The sequence below is a fragment of the Xyrauchen texanus genome, chromosome 8 (genome assembly GCF_025860055.1).
Source record: "Xyrauchen texanus isolate HMW12.3.18 chromosome 8, RBS_HiC_50CHRs, whole genome shotgun sequence".
Classification (NCBI taxonomy): Eukaryota; Metazoa; Chordata; class Actinopteri; order Cypriniformes; family Catostomidae; genus Xyrauchen; species Xyrauchen texanus.
Genome location: NC_068283.1, coordinates 11,169,184 through 11,192,548, shown reverse-complemented (window position 1 = coordinate 11,192,548; position 23,365 = coordinate 11,169,184). Strand labels below are relative to the sequence as shown.

The 23,365-nt window shown below is 42.2% G+C and overlaps 1 pseudogene; it reads left to right on the top strand.

Moving 5' to 3' along the window:
* LOC127648249 (rho GTPase-activating protein 44-like) overlaps window positions 1–23,365 on the top strand; it is a 111,016-nt pseudogene that overhangs the window by 58,833 nt on the left and 28,818 nt on the right.

The window sequence follows — 23,365 nt, the reverse complement described above, 5'->3', positions numbered from 1 at the left end:
CCCGGACAGGCGTGGGGATGTCAGTAGAGGTGCTGAGGCTGCCTGGAGATGCTGAGCTCCTTTGGGGATGAGATGTGACTGGCCTCTGGCTGCTGGCTTCCCTGAACACCTGGATCCAAAACATTTTTTAAAGACAGGCCATCCAGAAGGCCTGTAAACATGCGCATACCCTCTTTGATTTCATGGGGGTGCAGTTGAGGTGAACCAGCATGTCACTCTTGTCAATGCCCCCCATGTTGGCATTGCAGCTCACTTGTTCCTTCCTCTTGGTGTCACTGCAGTACTGGTAGACTGAGGACATGGGCTCCGCCCCCATGTTACTTGACAGCAGAGTGATGATCCTGTTGTCCTTCCACCTGAGGGCCAGTATCCCATCATCACTGGTGACATAGTCATACGTACCATGATGGACAGCCTTATTCTCCATCTCCTTGATGATCTTGAGTGGAGACTTGCCTATTCTGTTTTCCCTGGCTTCCACTTCTTAGTTGGCCTCTTTGCTTGTGGTGCTGGCTCTTCATCCTCGTCATCTCCAAGCACCTCCACTGCAGGGTGCACACACTTCCTCTTGGCAGAGGGGCCCATATCACTTGGGCCTGGAGTGTTCAGGTTGTGGGTGGGTGGGTGAGTGGGAGGAAGTCAGGGTCTGCCAGATCATCATCTTCCTCCTCTGAGCCCTCATCATCACTGATGCTGGGGTGGGCTGGCACAACAGTCTCCCTCTTGCCATAAAAGAGCCAAGTAGACAGATGCAAAAAAAAAGAGAGTACATTTTTTAATCAATATCAAGCCCAGTTTGAGTTATTTGTGAAGTAACAGTGAAGTGCAGATCTACTGAAATATAAATAAGATGAAAAATAGCATTATAAGTACTGGTGGTACCACTTATTATAGCAGTAATAAGGCTCACAGTAACAAAAACCACCTTTATATGCCATTTAAGTATTAAAAACTGTTATAAGGTCATAAAACCACACATATTTCAATATCTATGGCTTGAAAATGTCTATAAATGTGTTACGTTTCCCACTGGATCACTGTATAATTTTATTCAAACCTCAACATGTTGCACAACTATTCAACCATAGAATGTGTGAGTTCCATCAACTTACCGTTTTTAGTTTTGAAGTTATTAGCGTTGATGTGGGAGTAGGTAGTAGCGCATAACCTCACTTTCCAAAATTTGGAACCACACTGAAGTTTGAAATGCTCCAGGCAACTCCTGATTGGTCAGGTGTGATTATCAGGACGTAGCCTGATCTTCGCTGATTGGCTAGGAGAAATCCATGTGCTCATACGACAACACAAACAGGCATGGGGACGTCAGTTTGAATGTTCGATTAAGTTACCAAATGTAGTTCCTCTATGCTTGCAATGACGCACGAGTGCATAATATACTGGAAGCGGTGAGGAACAGACTCGTGAGCTCACGAGCATGCAGACACCGAGCGCACTCTCCTAGAACTGTCCACACTTATTTCCAAGTGTCTTAGCAGCAGCCATTTGTACTATTAGGCCTTTTTAGGAGTGCTCCAGCCCCCCTAAAATTATGTAACTTTGCAATCAGCACGTACTGTTCTAAACAGCTGCAGCTGCAACACTGCCCTTGTTTGAATCATGAGGCACTTTGGTTGCTTTTCCCACATGTAAAGACTGACTGTAGTGTTTGAGCCAGTGAACTAATACGCCTTCAATTCATGAATGAGCAAGGATCGGCATTTTATTATGACCGATTGACAGAGGCATGTCACTCGTTTAGTTTGGTAATCCCGTTTAACAAGGAGAGTAAGGAGCTGGATTAATTAAGTGTAAACGTGACTAATGACATTACAATGACATCAGGACGTAATTAAAACCTGTAATTACTTTCATGTTGTCTTTTTTGTATATACTGTGATGGTCATGAACAGCAGTTCACAAAGTGATATGCTTTGTTGTCATTTGCAGGGAAAACACTTTAAATAGATCTTTAAACACTAATAAAGTCTCTAGCTGGTTTGAATTAAGTATAATTAGACAAATAGAATTTGCTGCCACCTAAGTGTGATTTACAGAAATGGATGAATCTGAATGAATCAGTAAATAAATTTGAACAAATCTTATATATATATATATATATATATATATATATATATATATATATATATATATATATATTACTCACACTATTTTACACACATTATTCAAAACCTTGGGCCGCCTGTGTGTGTGTGTATATATATTAATAAATATTTTGCTTTGGGCAATATTTTTAAGCCATGATGTATCAGCTATTTTTCATTTATGTTTTGGGCCAGTGAAAATTTTGGTAGGTGTTTTTGGCAAGTGAAAGTCTGAAGCACTGGCCCGGTGGGCCAGTAGAAAAAATCCTTGTATAATCTAGCAGCAATAAGCACGTGTGCTCGAGGGACTTAAATATAACTGCATTTAAGATGTAACACCGGGGTGTTCCAGCTCTGCTTATTCCACAACAAGAGTGCTTCTATATTTATTTATTTTGTGTTTTTGCATTATAATTCCCTCATACCTTGCGATCTACATCATTTGATGCTGTTTGGAAAGTTTAGAGTGCATCTGGACTGTGATCTATGTAATTCTTCCTCAGTCAGGTGCGAGCTGCAGCGCTGTTCTCGTGCTGCATCATGAGAGTTTAATGTGATCTTATGCTACGTTAAATGAGATCAAACGACTATTCGAAAATGCTAAAATTTTTCGCCGTTGCCGATAACGTCAGCTAATTGCTTCAGCCCTACAGTGCAGCGATCGTTTCCGCACCGAGTTGATTTTTGCTGTGCTGCACACGCTGAATTAAAGAGATGAACGTATTTTACGTGGTCAAAATGAACATGGATTGGCACTAAAAGTTAGCAATTTCACCAGAAATGCATATAACTTAAGTTTAGTGTGATTCACAGTCACCATATGACTGGGTAAAGCAAAGAAAACCAAAACACACTATTACCAGGAATTAAAAATAACAAATGCGATAAGAAGTAAAGATTTGTTTCATGTGAAATACACTACATAGCATGTTATATTGTGGAAAAACAAGGCAACATAATGCACGACACTCGTCAAATTGCGTGATCTTTATCAAAATTAAATTCGTAAAAATGTAAATATCTATTTTGTTAAAGATTACTCAATTCAATTTGATGGAATTTTTTTATGAAATTGAAACGTGTAAATCTTGAAATTTGTACTGTAAATCTAGAAAATATTTTTTGGAGTGAATGTTTATGGTAAGTGGTCTGCACTTATATAGCGCCTTTTTAACCTTAGCGGTATTCAAAGCGCTTTACACTGCATCTCATTCACCCATTCACACACACATTCACACACCAATGACGGCAGAGCTGCCATGCAAGGCGCTAGCCTGCCAATTTGGAGCAACTTGGGGATCAGTGTCTTGTCCCAGGACACATCGGCATGTGGAGTCGTGTGGGCCGGGAATCGAACCACCAACCCTGCGAGTAGTGGCCGACCCGCTCCACCACCTGAGCCACAGCCGCCCCATGCATATTTATTTGATTTCCTTTTTTTTTTACTTCATGCATAACTCTATACTTTTACATTTTAAAACATATACGTAAATGTTCAGTGTCATCCATAAACTCATTTCAATTTCATTTTAAAATTCCATCTAATTAAACTGAGTAATCTTTAACCAAAACAAAAAGTTTATTCATTTAATTTAATTAAAAATGTCACAATTGGGCTGGGTAACTCAGCAAGTAAAGATGCTGACTACCAGACCTGGAGTTGCGAGTTGTAATCCAGGGCGTGCTGAGTGACTCAAGCCAGGTCTCCTAAGCAACCAATTGGCCCAGTTGCTAGACTGGGTAGAGTAATGTTGGGTTAACCTCCTCGTGGTCGCTATAATCTGGTTCTCACTCTCGGTGGGGTGCGTGGTGAGTTGTGCGTGGATGCCGCAGAGAATAGCGTGAGCCTCCACGTGTGCCAAGACTCCGTGGTAACGCGCTCAACAAGCCACGTGATAAGATGCGCGGATTGACGTCTCAGACGTGGAGGCAACTGAGATTAATCCTCCACTACCCGGATTGAGTCACTACACCACCACGAGGACTTTGAGCACATTGGGAATTGGGCATTCTGAAAAGGGGAGAAAATCCAATTTATTTATTTATATTGCCTCAGTCACTTCAGTCAAGCCCACTGCAATATTGATAATATACAGCGACAGGAATAGCACATGTAAGAGTGAATGTCACAGCTGAAACCCTTTTGTCAAAGCTGAGATTGAATCTTTTTTTCCCCTTTTCTGAACAGATATTTAATCAAATTCTTGGCCAAACTTACAGAGCATCAGGACGCCAATAAAATGACACCAGGTAACATTGCAATAGTTCTTGGACCCAACCTGCTGTGGACACATTCAGAGGGGTGAGTACATGCCCTCCCTTTGCCTTAATGCTCTGATTTATATGAGGAGCAGCCAAAAATGGGCACTACTCGCAGGGTTGGTGGTTCGATTCCCGGCAATATTTGCCCCCTGGAATAAATTTTGTAAGGGCATTTTTATTCTTATGAAACCAGTTTTATCCAGATAAACGCATACAATGAGTCATCCATGTGAAATACTTCTACTGTATTTCAAATAATTGAAATACATTTTAAATCTGAATAATTAAGGCTGTAAGCAACATATGAAGTCAAATCAGTATTAAATACAAAAGTAACTGTATTTAAATATATGTAGCATTTTGAACTGTGGAGATGTTATTTCTGCCTGACCTGACTTTTGTTTGTATAACCTAATATATTCAGGTAGATTTAGTCATATTACATAATATTTCTGACTTGAATAAAACCATTTAATTTCGGTTACAGCAAATCAAATCTTTTAGGTTACCTGACAATGTTTTATAGTGTAGTAGTGAATTCAGCCAGCATCTTAATGGATCTTTTTGTGATCTTGTAGTCTTTATGATGAAAAATGTAGGTTCATTGTGTCATTAATATCCACAGGAACATGACAGAAATGATGACCACCATGTCCCTGCAAATTGTTGGCATCATTGAGCCGATTATTCAACATGCTGACTGGTTCTTCCCTGGAGGTTAGATAAAAAGAGTTGTGAAAACATTCTTACAAATACACTGGCGGCTAAATGTTTGGAATAATGTACAGATATCTGCTCTTATGGAAAGAAATTGGTACTTTTATTCACCAAAGTGGCGTTCAACTGATCACAATGTATAGTCAGGACATTAATATCATGAAAAATTACTATTACTATTTGAAAAAACTACTTCAAAGAGTTCTCATCAAAAAATCCTCCATGTGCAGAAATGACAGATTTGCAGATCCTTGACATTCTAGCTGTCAGTTTGTCCAGATTCTCAGGTGACATTTCACCCCACACTTCCTGTAGCACTTGCCATAGTTGTGTCTGTCTTGTCTTTCACTTCTCATGCAGCTTACAGTCTATCTGATCCCACAAAAGCTCAATGGGGTTAAGATCCATAACACTCTTTTCCAATTATCTGTTGTACAATATCTGTGTTTCTTTGCCCACTCTAACCTTTTCTTTTTGTTTTTCTGTTTCAAAAGTGGCTCTTTTTTTTTTTTTTCAAAAAGGCCTGCAATCCTGAGTCTTCTCTTTACTGTTGTACATGAAACAACATGTGTTGAGCGGGTAGAATTCAATGAAGCTGTAAGCTGAGGACATGTGAGGTGTCTATTTCTCAAACTAGAGTCTCTGATGTGCTTATCCTCTTGTTTAGTTGTACATCTGGCCTTCCACATCTCTTTATGTCCTTGTTAGAGGCAGTTGTTCTTTGTCTTTGAAGACTGTTGTGTACACCTTTGTATGAAATCTTCAAAACAATGACTGACTGACGAGTTTCTAGAGAAAGCTGTTTCTTTTTTGCCATTTTTGTCCTAATATTGACCTTAAGACATGCCAGTTTATTGCACAATGTGGCAACTCAAAAACAAACACAAAGACAATATCAAGCTTCATTTAACGAACCAAATAGCTTTCAACTGTGTTTGATATAATATCAAGTGATTTTCTAGTACAAAATTTGCAATTTAGCATGATTACTCAAGGATAAGGTGTTGGAGTGATGGCTGCTGAAATGGGGTCTGTCTAGATTTTATCAAAAATAACTTTTTTCAAATAGTGATGGTGCTGTTTTTTACATCAGTAATGTCCTGACTATACTTTGTGTTCAGTTTAATGCCACTTTGGTGAATTAAAGTACCAATTTCTCTTGGCTATTCTTAGATATTGAGTTCAACCTGACCGGGTGCTACGGAAGCCCCGTCCACACCAACCACAACTCCAACTACAGCTCCATGCCCTCGCCAGACATGGATCAATCAGATCGCAAGCAGCAGCATGACCAGAGCCGACGGCCACTCAGCGTTGCTACTGACAACATGATGCTGGAATTCTACAAGAAGGATGGGTTTGTTGTTCTGTACTTGTAAGCCATCACTCTATCACTCCCACACTCTTCCATTCCCTTCTACACCATCCTTTTTTAAAGGAACAGTTCATGCAAAAATGTAAACATTTCTGTCATCATTTACTCCACCTCATATTGTTCCAAACCCTTGGACTGTTTCTTTTTTGTTCCGTGGAGTTGTTCTTATACATATAATGAAAGTGAATGGTGACTGTGACGATTTTCAAGCTTGAAAATGATAACAAAGCACCATGAAAGTATCGTTTTGAAGTACAGTTTGTGTGCAATATTTCAAGTTTTCTGAAGCCATATGATAATTTTGTATGAGGAACAGATGAAATTCAAGTAATTCTTCACTGAAAAATGTCCCCTCTGCTGCTGTTCTCAAATAAAAAATGGCCTATTTTGATACCTCTGTCAGGTTTGACGTCGTCATGAGACATGCACTTGATGGCACTGACTTCAACGCTGGACCAGATGTTGGCATGGGCAGGGGTGGGCTGAGCCCACCTAAAACGTGAGTCTTTCCCACACAACCACACATTTGACAAACACGGTATTTAATAGAACATATCACAATTTGTGCATCGGTTAAAAGCAATTTGGGGCTGGGCTATGTGTTGGATACAGTGTTTTGTGGGATGCATGCTTCTGTTTCCCTTCTTGAAATTTCTGTGTCGCTGATGAGTCTTCACTTCGCCTCTTAAATTGTATTTATTTACATCTATATTTTTACAGTGCTGTGATAGTTATTTGCTTATCTATGTTGCTTGTCGGTGCACTTTAAACTATTCTATTTTTGCCATGAAAATAACCTTTGGTGCTGAAATAGTATTACTTACATCCATGTATCCAAATTCCTGTATATTTATATACAGGAATTTGGATTTTGTAGTTACTGCATTTTCACATCAAGTTTTTCCGGATTACCAAATGAGACAAACTTGTCTGTTACAGGAAAGATCATAGTCTGAGACCTGATTTCAGTCTTAACTAAATTTTGCCATTTTGCCTTTGTAGGACAGTATAATTACTAATTGGCAGCAGCTAGTTGCAATAAATACAAATAGCGTTATATGCTATTTACACTAAGTGTAAATAGCAACTAAATGCATCTTCTTTGCACTAAGTGAAAATAGTGTTATATACTATTTGCACCCCGCTGCAAATAATGGCAGATCCTATTTGCACTCATTATTAAATACTAACATAATGTGTATGGGCTTCACTGCAGTGTGTTTATTGTGTTTATATTGAGTCCCACATACACTCGACACCTACCCCTAAAACTAACCCTAACCTTCCCTTCAGAGCAAGCCCAAGCCTTTATGGGGCCCTAAGCAGAATAAGATTTTTGGGGACTATTGTCAATGCTTGATTATTTGCACACTATAAATATAACACACCCATTATAAATTTTATTAGTTGTAGCTGTGTTGCTTACATCATAAAAATGTCTGTCTGGCATGTTTTTACCCTTCTACGGTTTTTAATTGTAACAGTAGTAAACATACAAGAAGTAGAAGGGCCTATAAAGAAATTACATTAATAGTTATAATTACAAATATTAATCTCAGGATATTCCACAGTAAACTGAGCAAATACAAAGGCTGCTGTGCTATTAACTTACCTGCCACATCCGCTGAGCTTGAAACAGATATGGAAGGAACAGTAAGATCAGTGGATGCAGGTGTGGGTAAGTGCTCCTCACCTGCAGTGGATGGACCTGATTAAAATAATAATAATAATAAAAGCTAGCCATGTTAGATGTCATATTAGAAGGTAATGCAACTGTCTGTCTAAAACAAAAAAAGATTTAACAAAAGGCATGGTTTATCCATATACTGTAAATATATTGATCTGGGATTGTTGAAAACTCACCTGCTGTATCATCATCAGCTGTAGCACTGGCACTTGGGGCATGTGGCGTTGGTTGTGCCCCACCTCCAAAATATTTCAACAGTGCTCCTAGGGAAGTTTCATAAGAGTACATAGTTGACGGATGTTGATGTTATTTTAACATAAATTATTATACACAAACCATCTGTACACCTAAAACAACAACTCTTATAATATATAACTAGCTAACTGAGGCATAATTGGAATATAATAGCAAAGACCCCAAAATGGCAGACTAATGTAAATAATGTTAAGTTGATATCAGTACCAAGTTTATGAAACAGAAGCTTATTTTTATTACAGAAATATATACCCAGAAACAACTCGGTTACTAACGTAACCTCGGTTCCCTGAGAGGAGGGAACGAGTATTGCGTAAGTAGCTTACGCTAAAAGAAATATTGAAGTCTTTATGTAAAACGCATTGCAGCTGCACAGCAGACAGTGATGAGCGAGGCAGCTCGGTCATTGGCTGTGCTGCGGCAACTGCTCGAACCAATGACGGGGCGACTCTGACTAGCCTAGTAACCGAGTCGTTCCCTATCGAGAGGTCTCTCCTATTGCGTAAGTAGCTTACGCTGTGGGAACACCCTGCAAAACGCCGTGCGTGCTGACTTCGCTCTATAAAGCCAGAGGCAGATGCCTGAGCCTTAAAGCAAAGTGATTATTCCACGAGCCGCCAACGGCGAGCTATATAATGGGATAACACAGAGCGCCTTTGCCCCAAGGTGGGGCGCACATTGTACAAACACAAGCACATATCTTATGTAATGAGTTTTCTATGTACTGGTATGCATAAAAAATCCTCTAAGTCAGTCAGAGACGGACCTTATAAGGGAGGAGACAATGCCCAGCATATACATACTCTATTCCATTCTATAGTCAGGCTGATAGAATGTTGGAATGTAATGAGGGGACCTGTAGGTTATAAAACCTGATAAATGTCGAAGGCGAGGCCCAGCCTGCCACCGCACAAATATCTTCAATGGGTATCCCACTCGACCACGCCCATGAGGAGGCCATGCTCCTCGTAGAGTGAGCTCTGACGCCTAAGGGGCATTGAAGGCCCTTGGCTTCATAAGCCAGCACTATAGCATCCACTATCCAGCGCGATATTCTTTGCTTTGAAACTGCAAGACCTTTAGTGCGGCCGCCAAAGCATATGAATAATTGATCCGTCTGTCTGAACAGGGCAGAACGTTCCAAATATACTCTGAGCGCCCTGACCGGGCAGAGTAAATTAGCGTCGCTTTCGTCTGCTGGAGACGATAGCGCTGCCAGAGATATCACCTGTAGTCTGAAGGGTGTAGAGAGCACTTTAGGAATATACCCGTGCTTTGGCCTAAGGACAACTCTGCAGTCGTTAGGTCCAAATTCCAGGCAAGCAGCGCTTGATGACAGCGCATGCAGGTCGCCCACTCTCTTGACTGAAGCGAGTGCCAGCAAGAGCGCGGTTTTGAGCGAGAGCTGTTTAAGGTGCACGGTTCGGAGAGGTTCGAACGGGGCACCCTTGAGTGCGTCCAGGACCGTGGCCAGGTCCCAGATCGGCACCGAGGGGGGGCGAGGAGGGTACATCCTCCTAGCACCTCTTAGGAAACGAATGATAGTTTTTCCCTAATGAATGTCCTTTATCAGGATTGTGTGACGCCGCTATGGCAGCCACATAGACTTTGAGCGTGGAGGGTGTGCGGCCCACCTCCAGCAGCTCTTGCAAAAAGGCGAGTACACTTGGTATCTCGCACGATTTGGGGTTCAAGCTCTTGGTATCACACCAGTCACTGTACACTTTCCACTTTTGGGCATATAAGCGCCTCGTAGAGGGTGCTCGTGCCTCAGTGATGGTTCTCAAAACTCCACTGGGGAGGTTCTCGGGAACCCGTTGAGGGGCCATGCATGGAGGGCCCACAGATCGGGCGGGGATGAAGAATCATCCCGTTGGCCTGCCTGAGGAGGTCTAGCCTCAACGGAATCGGCCATGGGGCAGATTGCATCATCTGCATCAGTTCTGGAAACCACGTTTGGTTGTTCCAGAGTGGGGCTACCAGGAGCACTGCACATCTCACTTCCCTGATCCGACTGATGACCTGAGGTAGCATCGTGATCGGGGAAAAGCATACTAAGGGGCGGCTCGGCCAGACTTGGGTGAGCGTGTCCGTGCTCTTTGAGAAGATAAGGGGGCATTGGCGTTTTCCCTGGAGGCGAAGAGGTCGACCTCTGCCTCGCCAAAGTTTTGCCATAACCACTGAACCGTCAGGGGTGGAGAGACCATTCTCCTGGGAGAACCTTGTCTCTGGACAGCATGTCTGCTCCCTGGTTCAGGACGCCTGGCACATGCGCTGATCTCAGCGGCGCAGGTGGTGTTGTGACCATAAGATGAGCTCCCTGGCCATAGAGTGCAGGGAGCTCGACCTGAGTCCACCCTGGCGATTTATATCACGAAACTACCGTCATGTTGTCCGTTCGGACCAGGGCGTGTTCGTTTTCAGGTACGGAAGCAGGGCTCTGAGAGCCAAGGCGACGCTTTCATTTCCAGACAGTTTATATGTAGGCGCTTTTCCGGGTTTGACCAAAAGCCGGATACAGGCCTGCCCTCGTAAAGGGCTCCCCATCCTATTTTGGAGGCATCTGTCGTGATCAATTTTTCTCTGCGTATTTACGCCCAGACTCACGCCGGTTTGATACCAGTTGACGGCTTTCCAGGGCATCAGGGCTTTTATACAGCCGTGATTCGCTCTGATCAAAAAGTGGCCCGAGCGCCACGCATGAGTGGGGACACGGCTCTTGAGCCAGCGCTGGAGAGGACGCATGTGCAACAATCCTAGCTGGAGTACCGCTGATGCCGAGGCCATGAGACCAAGCATTCTTTGAAATCGTTTGACGGGGGCGTGTGTGCCCGTTCTGAATGATGTTGCAAGGCGTCGAATAGAGAGTGCGCGCTCTGATGAGAGGCGCGCTGTCATCTGCACTGAGTCTAGCACTATTCCCAGAAAAGAGATATTCTGGCTGGGGATAGCACGCTCTTTGCAAAATTGATTCTCAGACCCAGGCATTCTAGATGGCTGATAATCCAAGATCTGTGCATCGTTAACTGATCCTCTGATTGTGCTATGATTAGCCAATCGTCGAGGTAATTCAGTATTCGCACTCCCGCTGTCTCAGGGGAAAGTGCAGCGTCCATACATTTCGGTGAATGTGCGGGGGCCAATGATAGGCGAATGGTAGTACTGTGTACTGGTATGACTGTCCCTCGAGCGAATCTCAGAAAAGGCCTGTGATGAGGCTATCGGAATGTGAAAGTAAGCGTCTTTCAAATCCACTGATAGAAACCAATCCCGGGCGAACTTGGCGAGGATATGTTTGGTTGTTAACATTCTGAACGAGCGAATCATTAAAGCTTTGTTCAGATGTCTGAGATCTAGGATGAGGCGGAGGCCACCGTCCTTTTCGGGACGAGAAAATAGCGGCTGTAAAAACCGCCTGCTCATAGAGGGAGGAACAGTTTCTATAGAGCCCTTCTCTATCAGTTTGAGCACCTCGGTGCGTAGAACATGTGACACATCTTTCCTCACTTTCGTCTCGACCACCGCTGAAAAGCGGGGTGGTCTGCGAGCGAATTGAAGTGAGTAACCGTGTTTTATTATGTTCAAAACCCATTTTGGCATGTCGGGGATTTTTTCCCAGGCTTCTGCTCGCACAGATATGGGTTGAATGCTGGCTGGGGGCGTCTCGCAGTGACGTATGGGCCCCACCGGCAAATTGCCTTGTGCTAACACAGAGTCTACAGCTCTCAGAGGCGCAGGTGCGCGCTGAGCAGCCGTGTTGAGTGCCGAGTGCAGGGGTGCGTGTGAGAGTACAGGCACGCGAGCTATCTCCGAGATGCTTCGCAGCATGAGTCGGAGAGATGCTTGAAACTGTATGAACAGAGTTTTGTGGTGGGGGTGCATACATCGTAATCGCCACATTCATAAAGCTTCCCGCATTTAGCGGGGAGTTTCTTGGCTCGCGCATTGCATCTGTGATGCTTGCGGCATGAGATAGAGAGCTCTTTGGAACTGTATGGGCAGCTTATGGGTGGGGGTGCATATATTGTAGTAGGCACGCACCACTTCCATAAAGTCTTCGCTTCATGGCGGGGATTTCTTGGCTATGCATACAGTGTTTGTGTGTAGGAGTGCGTGCAGTACAGCAGGCACGCAGCTACATTTATAGTATTTCCGTTTTTACTGGGGAAGTGTTTATAACTGTGGGAACAGTGCTTGTGTGTAGTGGTGCATACATGACAATAGGCACACGATCTACATTTTTGGGACGTCCAGTCTGAACTGGGGAGGTATTTGGCACTGTTTGGACAGTATTGATATGTGGGAATGCGCACTTTAGTGTGGACATGTGAACCCTTAGTGACACCTGAAAATGACTCTTTTCGTGATTTCTGTGTGTCGCCGTAAAAACGGCATTTGATTGCAGGTGAGCGAGTTCTATGACTGGCCCATTGACTGCTGTATAGACATTTCCAGCCGCCTGTAAGGGGACTGGGTAATGTTTTACATGTTTGAGAGAGAGTGGTCCGGCTTTTGCGAGAACGTACTCTCTCTTTTCTTCCTATTGCTAGGAAGACTTACGAGGCTCGGGTTCAGTGTGATCTTGGGCCGAGGACCTCGTTGCTCATGCGGCTTTCTTCGGCCAGCGGAACGCGAGCGGCGTCGAGCGTCCTTTTCAGGTCTGCTCCTTGGCTGGGAGACGGGAGGCGCCGCCCTGGCTCGCTGCTGCTGCTGCGGTTTCTGAGAACAGCTGGAGCGCTTGGGCAGGAAGTGATGCATAGCCTGCGAATCCTTCCGGGCCTCAGTGAAGCGCTCAGCGAATTCTTTCACCGCTGGTCCAAACAGGCCGCTCAGAGTGATAGGCGCGTCAAGGAATGGCGCCTTATCCGCGTCCTTCATCTCCGTTAGCGTCAACCACAGATGGCGCTCAAGGACAGTCAAGTTAGCCATGGCCCGGCCGATGGATTGGGCGGTGGCCTTTGTGGCTCGCAGGGCTACTTCCGTGGCGCTGCGCAGGTCCTTGAAAGCCTCAGGTTCAGGTCCAGACTCGTCCATGGTGCGGAGAAGTTTGGCCTGATAGACTTGTAAAACCGCCATTGAGTGAAGCGCTGACATCCTCTTAGCAGTCCTGCTGTAGGCTTTTCGACGGCGAGCGAAAGACTCCAACAATCCGGAGGATCCAGCGAAGAGAAGGTCTTGCAGGCAAGACTCAGTCTCAGGGTCTGAACACAGTCTGTTCTCGTAGATTCAAACACTCAGTTCTTGGTAACACTCATTAAGTGTTGAGTTCGTGCTCTCTCTCTCTCTCTCTCTCTCTCTCTCTCTCTCTCTCTCTCTCCATTGTGAGCTGGTGCGGCTTTTGAGTCTCCCTCCATCATCACTATAATAAGCGACAGGTGTTAGAGATGGTGATGAGCCTTATCGCTCTCTTCCACAGACAGACACTTGACCACGCCCCCATACCCACATATCCCCACGGCCCGACTCAGGCCAGGACAACATCGGGCCTGCCAACTTGCATATAAAAGCAACCTCCCTCCAAAGCGTGTAATTTATCTTTAGAACAGCCTGTTGGCACGACTCTGTCCACTGGACCGGCTCGGGGGCCCCCTTTCTATTAAGATCAGTCATCGGGCTGGTGATGTCAGAGTAACTTGGCACAAACCTTCGATAGTAGCCAGCCAGCTCCAGAAACTGTCTCACTTCCTTTTTGGTTTTGGGCCTCATACAGGCCACGTTCGCTGTGGTTTTGTCAACCTGGGGACGCACCTGCCTGTAGCCCAAGTGGAACCCAGATACCAAACTTCCACCCACCCAGTTGCACTCTTCCTTGGGTTGGCCATGAGCCCTGCCTGTCGCAGCGATCTCAGGACAGCTCTCAGATGTTGCATATGCCACTGCCAGTCATTACTATATATTATAATATAATATAAATATGCAGCGGCATATACTATATGAGGTCTGAAGTTTTTGTCCATGAGACGCTGAAATGTGGTTGGGGCTCCAAAGAAACCAAACAGAAGGGTCACGAATTGGTGTAAGCTGAATTGGTGCAGAAAAAGCAATTTTTTCTCAGGAGATTGGAGTTAAAGGGATCTGCCAATAACCCATTGTTAAGTACAATGTCGAATAAAGTTGAGCAGTGCCAAACCGATCGAGCAATTTAGCAATCGGAGACATTGGATGCGCATCAAATTTGGACACCGCATTCACTATGCGATAATGGACCGGACAGAGGACCGGACTGACCCGTCGCTTTTAGGCACCAGAACCACCGGGCAGGCCCAATCGCTGTGCGACTCTTCTATTACGCCCATATAAAGCATAGCATCTAATTCTTCCTTAACAAACTTTTTATGTGTTCAGGAAGGTGATAGGGGCGGATATGAATCACCACCCCTGGGGTGATCTTGATATGGTGTTCTATGAGGTTCATGCCACCGGGGAGAGGCGTGAACACATTCACAAAATCCGTGTGCATCTTGGCCACATCGGGTCTCCACAAGGGAGAATGAATTTGGTTTGAGAGTCACCTCTGGCCAAGCTCCGCCCCTTCTTGGGGACTATGATCACTAGGGCCACAGGTACCACCTCCCTCCATACTTTTAGGAGGTTGTAAACTGGACGTGCCCTGCCCCTATCCATTCGCTTAACCTCATAATCGAGATGTCGAGATGTCACCTCAAAGGTTGCCACTTGGGTGCCACTTGGCGAGTAATTTATAGCTTGAGGTGGGCAGTAATACAAGCACTTTATCTCCCGGTGCAAATTCCCGTAGTCGAGTGCCCTGTCATACAGCTGGCTTTGACATTCCTCAGATCAGAGCAAATTCTCTAAGGTGTGGAGTTTTGCTCTAAGATCAAGAATGTACTAAATACAATTTTTACTGTTTAAAGGTCCTTGCTCCCAAGCTTCCCATATGATGTCTAGCATGCTGCGCGGCTGATGCCCATACAGTAGCTCGAATGGGGAAAATCCTGTGGAGGCTTGCAGGACCTCTCACAATGCAAATAACAGGGGATCAAGACACTTATCCCAGTTTCTACCATCCTTGTGTGAACAAAATTGCTAATCATATTTTTTAAGGTTTTATTAAATCATTACACCAACACATCTGTTTGTGGGTGGTAAACACTGGTGCAAATCGATTTAATACCTAACAATTAATATAGTTTGTGTGGTGTTCGAGACATAAAGGTAGTGCCTTGTTCAGTGAGGATTTCTTTTAGAATCCCCACTCAGGAGATTATTCTGAAGAGTGCCTCCACAACACTACTTGCTGAGATGTTGCATAAGGGCGTTGCATAGTCCACCAGAACTAATACAAAGCGATGTCCGCGTGCGGTCCATTCTAATGGCCCGATGAGGTCCATGCCAATTCTTTCAAAGGTGTCCTCGATTAGTGGTAGAGGGCGCAATGGCCACACTCAGCCATCCCACAAGGAATCTGGGCGATGAACTGCTCCAGTACCACCAGGTCGACAATGTCCACGCCACTGTGGGTCCCCTCAGCCAGCAACCATTTCCGGCAAGCATCCTGGAGCTGTTGGGCAAAGGCAAACGGGCGGCCATGTCATCCGAACTTCAGGGATCGGAACCTCTGGCAACTGCTCAGGACTAAGACCGACCCGCTGCAGGATGGTTTTCTTGAGATCGGGTTAATTGAGCAGGTTGATGGCGGAAAGTTGTTGGACTGCTAGTTGCGCCTCCCCGGATACTAACAGCAACAAGCGGACCACCCACTGGTTGGGTGGCCACTTCCACACCTCAGCTGTCTTTTCAAACAAGTCGAGGTTGGCATCTGGATTGTTGTCTGGCCTCAAATTCATGAGGGTCATGGGGGAAGTGGGCTCCGGTGTGGAGCCAACTCTCTGTCGATTAGTCTCTGGAACACCTTGCCAGTTCTCCGCTTGGGCTTGGAGCAAGAGTCTGAACCACTGTTCCTGCTCCAGGCGTAACTCTATGAGGGCTTGATGCTGGGTTTGTTGAATGCTGGTTAGAGTTTTGATGACTTTGCCCTGTGGTGAAGATTCCGTAATGGCGTCGTCCTCCAAAGTCCAGGGTTTTGGCACCAGTGTAAGTTCTGTTCTCATGGGCAATGGAGGTGTCAGGAGGCTATGATGCAGTGCAGGCAAGACTTTTATTTCTCAGCCTCAGGTTCTGAACACAGTTTGTTCATGTAGATTCAAGCACTCAAACAGATAACAAAATAAAAGTTTTTAAACACTAAGTCAGTTCATGGAAACACTCAGAAAGCGTCAAGTTCATACTCTCTCTCTCTCTCTCTCTCTCTCTCCACTGGTGAGCTGATGTGGCTTTTGAGTCTCCCTCCATCATCACTATAACAAGAGACAAGTGTTAGAGATAATTACAAACCAGGTGACAAGCCTTACTGCTCTCTCTCCCACAGACAGACAAACGACCATGCCCACATCTCCACAATGACATTAAAAAATTATGTTTTATATATCAAAATACAGTATTTCTTAATACTCTCTCTTTTTGGCAAACTTTAGATTTTATCAATTTTCCATTTGCATTGTTGATTTTGGAACTCATCTATTTTATATTATATTTTTATATATATATATATATATATATATATATATATATATACTTTATGATATTGTATTATATTTATATATTGTATTATATTATTAATTTTAATCAAAAATTCTCTTTGATTAAACCTATGAACACTTATTTCTCATGAAGCAAAAACTTTGGGATTTCATTTTATAATTTTATCACTCCACTGAAATAAAGTTAGAATGCCTCTCCTCCTCTGTGTCATTGCATGTATGAAAACGCTATGACCAGGAATATTTAATCGTTCGTTTAAAGTGAAACCTGAGCACTTTGCGTTCACTATCAGAGTTTATATTTCTTCATTTATATTTTCGCAGGAGATTGGATTGATCCTCTGCTGATGGTGCACACATCAGAGCAATTGAGAAGAGCTTCATGTGCTCTTCCGGCCAGGATCTGTTCTGGGCTTAATTTACCAAAAGCATCGTACGCCTAAGTAGATTGTAGAAATCAGTGGCCCCAATGCTCACTATGATAAACTTAAGATTGCTAAGCTTTTGGAAAAAACAGCCCAGGGGTTGATATCCGCTTTGTGGCTCAGTGATTCTCGGAGTTCAACTGAAAGACAAACGAACACAAAATAGCCGCACTGTTTGGGCAGGTGGTATTATACCTGGTGCAAATTGTCACTCCGTTGCTAAGTACATTTTCATTTGAACAATTAACCTTTATTTAATATTAAATAATTTTGTAGTCCATATTACTTTTTTTCAGAGCCACATGAGAAGATTATCACTGAATAATTACTTGAATTTCTGTTTGTTCCTCGCACATAGTTATCACAAGCTATCTTCAGAAGACTTGGAATACAGCAAACAGTATGAGACAGACCCAGTCGCCATTCACTTATAGTTTATGGTAAAGAGTGACGAGATACGTTAAAAAAAGTAGAATGTAATCTGGGTTTTGAAGGACATAATGGTGAGGAAAGGATGATAGAATATTATTCCTTTAAATGACATGGCACTGTTATAATTGTACTAACTGACGATTAACGGCAGAGCTCGACAGGGCTGCTTAAATCAATTAGAGGTGCTGGATGAGACTGAGGCAGATAGCTAATATGTTGGTGAGTAATTCACTTAGATTCAATCATGTCCTTATCCAATGACCTTCCAGTGGCGTTCACTGTTAATTAGAGCTGAGCTCTAGAAACATGTCAGCCCACTCCCACAACCTGCTGTCATTTAAATATAGCTAGTCTCAGGCTGATGGGCTCAATGGGCTGCCACATTCTCTATGGCAACGTGGATGGATTGTTGAAGGGTGTATTGTTATCATTCACTGAGGGGGCATGATTTCTGTGGCAGATGTGCCAGGATCTGACTCATGCCACCTGCAATGCTCCATCAGGTGGGAAAATGCTGCAAACGGAGGAGGATACTGGAGATCCAGATTTCTGTTAGTCGCAGTCCTAACTCCAGACTGCCTTACAAAAATACAGTACTTATGAGGATTTATTTCTAGCAGAGACATACCAATAGGAAATAAAAATCACAAATTTGATCTTTTTAACATCTTAGTTGTTTCTCCAGGACAGCAGTTAGATTACATTGAGAGCAAATGGAGACTTCACAATTTTAAGTGTAAAAAAACATTTTGCAATAATACCTCGAATAGATTTCGCAACATTTTAGGCTTAATTATTAAACTTGACTTATTTTAATGCTTTCAAATAGTATTCCATATAAGATTAAAAAGTTTATAAAGCTGATGCCAAACATTTTGTATAATTAATAGGCCTTTTATAAATAAAGCAAATAAAGGAATATTCTGTGTTCAATACAAGTTATGCTCAGTTGACTGCATTTGTGGTATAATATTGATTACCACAAAAATAAATTTTGACTTGTTCCTCCTTTTCTTTAAAAAAACAAAATCTGTGAAACAGTGAGACACTTACAATGGATTGAATGGCCAATTTTTGGAGGGTTTAAACAGAAATCTGACGCATATAATTTTATAAAAGCACTTCCATACATTTATGTTAAAACGTGTGTATTATTTGAGATGTATAGTTGTTTAAATCATAATTTCTTCAGTCATTTTAAGGTTTAGGGTTTGCTGACATTACATCGTAATGGCATAGAAGTTGGAACTTTACACAGAAAAAGTCAGTAAGTGATTTTATCACACTAAAATCATGTTAACTCGCATATTGTTTGTCTTATGGCTATCCAACTTTTTCCTGGGGGTCTTCGTGGGGATACTAACGTGGGTGGGCTGCCGGAAGTTACTCTACAACATTCCCCAGCTCTGGCTGCAGTCATTTTAAGACCCTGTTTACAGCTGGTAATAAGAAACGTTTCAGATTATCCGATCACAAAGGGGTACAAAAAGTTTTGTTATTGGATCGCAAAAAACACATACAGAGGTAGTCAAAAACCACATCACATTTGATGTTTAAATAAGCGTCTGATGTGTCCCGGACAGCAGCAAAGCACCACCTCTCACCTGTCAATCACCTGCCGAACAAATGTTTAAACTCACGTGCGGATTTAAAAGGAAATAACCGTCCAATTGGAAAACTTGAAAATTACATACCCAAGAATGAGAACTTCACAGCTCTTAGTGTGTCTGTCTGATTTGAACATGCAGGATGAAATGATGATAAGCACACACATCTGAAGCTGAACTAACAGAGGTACTTTGTGGATTATTTTGCTAGAAATGTTTGCGCGTAGATTAAATCTCAACTGCATCTGGGAGAAACAGTGTACCGGTTTTGTCCATGCTTTCTGTGTCTTTATGACTTTTTTGCAGTTTATTATCATTCAGTAACACACTGACAGAGTGATTGATGGATGTCCTCATGAAATCATACACGGACTCCTCAAAATCCCAACACTGCAATGTAAGAATGAATGCACGTACACCACAACAACAGCGGTGTTTACTTGACGACGGAAGTAACGCCCACATTTCTCACAAAGCATCACAGGATGTAAGAAAATGTTGGATACTTCTGAAACTTCTTTTAATATTTACAGATTTACAGATTGGTCCCATTGACTTCATTGTAAGTGCCTCACTGTAACCCAGATTTTTGCTTTTATTAAAGAAAAGGAGGGATGAGTCTAAATTAATATTTTGTGTTAATAAATATTATATCACAAATGCTATAAACTTTTTTGATTTAAAAAATACTTTCTCCTATCTGAGCTTAATATGTGTAATTAACTACAGAATAGGTAAGCTGTTCGTAGATGTGAGGCCACGTCTGCACTAATCTGGTTTTGATTATCAAATAAATGCATACATGAAAACAAATTAGTGTGGGGGTGGCCTGATTTGACCCAAAAACTTTTTTCTTTGAATAGCCTGACACAGCAAGTTTGACTCAACAAACGGCGTTTCTGTTTGTCAGTATTTTTCCAGTTACATTTTGTGCCGTTGGTAGCACCAAAATTACATGCTTCATCTGTCTCTGGAAAACTGTATTTTAGGGCTGATCTGTTGTGTTCAAGGGGAGGCAATGTGTGTAATTGCTTATGTCCACAGCAATTAGAGTAAATGAGGTGTAATAGTTTCACAGCAGGAATGAGTGCCAGCTGCTCATTTAGGCTGACATGTTCTCACCTCTGAACCGCCCTGATCATCTAAACCCTGTCAAACTACACATGTCCCACACTGCACTCTGCACACTTCTCGTTCAACTGCCTTCCTCCTTTTTTTTTTACATTTACTCTTTTTCAGCTTACTCAACTCACTGTTCTGTTACATGCTAATGCTCTGTGTTTCCTGTCTTTGCTTTTATCTTCACTTAAAGCAGCATTAGGAAAATTCAAAGGTACTGTCAAATTCCTTTTCTGGAATACATTGACCTTTGTTTTAGTTTTGTTATTGTTTGTTTCTTTTGTTTCTACTCAAGGAACTCAGAGTAGGGTTTACATTTTTAAGAAGCCTTTATTAAGTCATGGCTATTGGATTAAAACATACCACAAACCGACGCATTGCTGTTTACAAAGCCTTCATCAGGGTGTGGAAAATTACCTGGTTGGAGGTTTTTATAAGGTGGGGCTAAATGGTGTCACATGACAATGTCACATGGTCTAACAAAAACATTTTTGAAAAGGTGAAGACAATGTAAGATATATACATTCACACTGGCATGTACAAAAAACAAACTCTTCTTAACAAATGTCCATATACATATGCATTTAAATACTCACAACTATATATATAGAGATTCTTAAAAGAGCAAATACCATCTCCAATATTCTAACAACAAAAAAGTATGTGTATATACACTCATATACACTGCCGGCCAAATGTTTGGAATAATATACAGATTTTGCTGTTTCAGAAGGAAATTGGTACTTTAATTCACCAAAGTGGCATTTAACTGAACACAAAGTATAGTCAGAACATTACTGATGTAAAAAACAGCACCATCACTTTTTGAAAAAAGTCTAAATCAAATCTAGACAAGCCCCATTTCCAGCAGCCATCACTCCAACACCTTATCCTTGAGTAATCATGATAAATAGATAATTTGGTACTAGAAAATCACTTACCATTATATCAAACACATCTGAAAGCTATTTGGTTTGTTAAATGAAGCTTGATATTGTCTTTGTGTTTGTTTTTGAGTTGCCACAGTATACAATATAGACTGGCATGTCTTAAGGTCAATATTAGGTCACAATGGCAAAAAAGAAACAGCTTTCTCTAGAAACTCGTCAGTCAGACATTGTTTTGATGAATGGAGATAACAATGCTTGAAATTGCCAAAAAACTGAAGATTTCATAAAAAGGTGTACATTACAGTCTTCAAAGACAAAGAACAACTGGCTCTAACAAGGACAGGAAGATATATGGAAGACATAGATACAACTAAACAAGAGGATAAGTACATCAGAGACTCTAGTTTGAGAAATAGACGCCTCACATGTCCTCAGCTGACAGCTTCATTGAATTCTACCCGCTCAACACCAGTTTCATGTACAACAGTAAAGAGAAGACTCAGGGGTGCAGACCTTATGGGAAGTAGGGCTGAAACGATTCGTTTCTTATATAAAATTGTCGACAAAAATGTTCATGTTGAATAGTCGTTTGATCTCATTTAACATAACATGGAATCACATTAAACTTTAATGATGGCACGTGAGAGCACCACTTCAGTTCACGCCTGACTGAGGAGAGGAAGAATTACACAGCTCACAGTCCAGATGCACTCTAAACTTTCCAAACAGCTTCAGGTGATGTAGATTACAAATTATGTATTTATATACAAATAAAAACAAATAAGTAAATTCGTTGTGGAATAAGCGGAGCTTGAGCTCTTTAAAGGAAACAGTCTTAACAGTGTTTCATCTTAAATGCAGTTTTATTCAATGTGTTATAGCTTTATTAAAGTTCAAATAATATGGCAGCAAATCATGTAAATAACTTCAAACACCGAAACTGGCATTTGCGCGAATGTCCCGATCTAAGGGGGAGAGATTGAAACTGCAACCAGCTGAGGCACATTCTGTCGCGGGGACGCTCGTCCCTCGTCCGGCAAAAAGCAGCTTTATTAATAAAAGGGAGTTTGTTTTTTTGTGAGTTAAAGATGGATTGAAGTGAACAGAAAGGTAAGAGGGGTAGAATTCACCCCACTATACACTGCAACAAAATACATTTTGGATTTGGTTTTGTTTTGGCTTGTTTTGCCATATACATTTTTTTTTTTATCAGCTATACTGCAGAAGAAAAAAATATTATCTGAGAATGTTAAATATAATATTAAAAATGCTAATATTTTAAAATCTAAAAATCCTTTAAAAAAAGATGCATTTACCAGAGAAGCAGAATATAAGATATTTAGACGTGCTTTTAGAGAATAGATCTTGAATTTAAGTATATTTTGTCTTTACTGCACTCACAGAAGTATAACCAAATACACTTATATTTAAAGGGTAACTAAACCCTAAACCAACTTTTTTTAGTTAATGATCTGTAAGATGGGGCTTTATTAGTACTGGTCATTGATTCAAGTAATTTTTTTGACATTTGTGTATAAAGTGTTTTAATTCTACAATATATGGTGTAAAAACGTCTGAGTGCTGCCCTCTTCAGGTTGAACGGTGGCTACTGCAGTTGAATTTTCCTATTGGCTGTTGCGTTACTTCGTGACGTAAGCGGTGACAGCTGACGTAAGCAGGTTCCAGCTCACCACGCCAGATTCATGTACATGTCGTCTTGCGACCGTGTGAGGAATAATAATAACATAGAGTCTGACAGCAGCTGTCAATTAATCCGTCACTACGAGTCTCAGTCCCGCTCAGCCCCGCACTCGGTTCGTTCCCTCTATCCCCGCCGGGGTCTGCCCACTTTTCCAGCATTTTCAAATATTTCTAGTGGGTGGAGTCAGACTCTGAGCAGGTGTTTAGTTACCCTTTAAGATACATCCTTTTA